Here is a 2449-nt window from a genome sequence, read left to right on the forward strand (position 1 = left end):
GTGTTGTGAGTCCTTTCTTTGCAGTTTCCACGGCCACAAGCTCATTGTGTGTCGTATCCAAATTAGCAGAATCTCAACATTTGGATCAGCATCAGGAAAATGCAAAGAATGGTGTTATCGAGGAAGCGTTTCAAGGAATCAATTAAAGCACAAAGTCACCCTGCTACTCTTCTCTGTGGGGCTGTTCTGATGCCAACACAACGATGCCAAAGATCAGCATACAACCAATGAGTGGCACCCAAAACTCAAGGTGTTTTAATATTTAGCATGCCCCTATCAGAGAGGATACTTATTGCTGCTTCAGTGTGAGCAGTGTTAGAATGTTCTACAGGTGTGCACAGAAATTCTCTTCTCCTTTCTAGAGATTGCTTCTAGGGAACAGAGGTTAGGTAACACCTCAGAACTCAGTCTGCCATGAAAATGAGCTCCAATGTTTAAATGCCTATAGTTAAGAATTAGCATGTCTTCCACTCTGGAGATTTCTTCAAGGTAGGTGATCAGGCGGTTGACATCAAGATGGGCACTGTATCTATAAGTAGCTTCCAAAATCCAAAGTGCTGAAGCATTGTTCTGTAATTTGGGTACTTTTTCTGGCTCGCTTTGTGACACTCAAAATTAACTTTACATGTCATGACTCCGTAGTGGACACTGTTTCATTTCTGCCTTACAAAAAAAAAAGGAAAATTTAATGGAAATTGAGGTCATACAGTATGTGATAAAAGTAGATATCAAACAAAGTCTTGGCACTGCAAAGCACAAACAAATTTTATTTTATTTTTTTTATTATTATTTTTTAATTTATTTATTTATTAAAGATTTCTGTCTCTTCCCCGCCACCGCTTCCCATATCCCTCCCCGTCCCCCAATCAACTTCCCCTCTCTCATCAGCCCTAAGAGCAGTCAGGGTTCCCTGCCCTGTGGGGAGTCCAAGGATCTCCCACCTCCTTCCAGGTCTAGTAAGGTGAGCATCCAAACAGCCTAGGCTCCCACAAAGCCAGTACGTGCGTAGGATCAAAACCCAGTGCCATTGTTCTTGACTTCTCAGCAGTCCTCAATGTCTGCTATGTTCAGTGAGTCAGGACACTGTCACTAAGACAGAAAGGCAACCCACTGAGTGGGAGAAGATCTTCTCCAACCCCGCAACTGACAAAGGTCTGATCTCCAAAATATATAAAGAACTCAAGAAACTAGACCGTAAAAGGCTAATCAACCCAATTATAAAATGGGGCAAGGAGCTGAACAGAGAATTCTCAACAGAAGAAGTTCAAATGGCCAAAAGACACTTAAGGTCATGCTCAACTTCCTTAGCAATCAGGGAAATGCAAATCAAGACAACTTTAAGATACCATCGTACACCTGTCAGAATGGCTAAAATCAAAAACAGCAATGATAGCCTTTGCTGGAGAGGTTGTGGAGAAAGGGGAACACTCATCTATTGCTGGTGGGAATGCAAACTTGTGCAACCACTTTGGAAAGCAGTGTGGCGGTTTCTCGGGAAATTCGGGATCAACCTACCCCTGGACCCAGCAATACCACTCTTGGGAATATACCCAAGAGATGCCCCATCATACAACAAAAGTATATGCTCAACTATGTTCATAGCAGCATTGTTTGTAATAGCCAGAACCTGGAAACAAACGACTTTTATTAAAGGCTTTCTTTTCACCCCGGGGAAGCACTGCCTATGCACAGGCAATGGGACACTTCTGCGCCTTGACTATGATAATCATTGAGCCAAGTCATGGGATGAGTTGAGGTGCTGGATAGCATCTGGCCTCAAATTCTGATTCTGTCATACAACTGTTCAATCCTAAACAAAATAATCTCAAGGCACCCCATCTGTGGGGGGAGGGAAATACTTCATAGGGTTATGGAGAGTAAATGGGTTAACACTTAAATCATACAGACTCTGAGTGGACCCACTCAAGTAGCCTTAAAGGACGGTTCCTGAGGATTGGATGAGATGCTGTGACAGGAGAACTTGGCACAGAGTTGGTTCCCTGTAAGCAGTAGCTATGGGCCACATTGATTCCTTATGTGGTGTATTTTGCCCAATTATAACTTTTGACTTCCAGTTTTACCTACTTTATATGGCATCCAGTTTTGCAAAATGTTTTTCCAAATTGTCCGTTTGTGCTGATTTCCTATTTCTATGTGACATGTGTACTTTACTATCTGTTTTGCAAAGCTTTCTTCATCCTAAGGTCTTACTGATTCTCCTATACCTTTCCTCCCAGGTCCTCTTTTCATCCAGCCTGGCTCTGCTCTGTCCATGGTCCTGACTCCACATTCTTGACTCCTCAAGTTTCAAGCTGAAGCTAAATTTCCAGATGGTTCACAGAAATCTCTCTGATTACTCCAGTCCGCACAGAATTACTAGTGTGAGTTTTGGCAGTGCTTCAAAGCCTACCTTGATCATATTTGCCTATCCCGTCTGTGGGAGCTGTCA

The sequence above is a fragment of the Chionomys nivalis genome, chromosome 2, assembly GCF_950005125.1.
Source record: "Chionomys nivalis chromosome 2, mChiNiv1.1, whole genome shotgun sequence".
NCBI lineage: Eukaryota > Metazoa > Chordata > Mammalia > Rodentia > Cricetidae > Chionomys > Chionomys nivalis.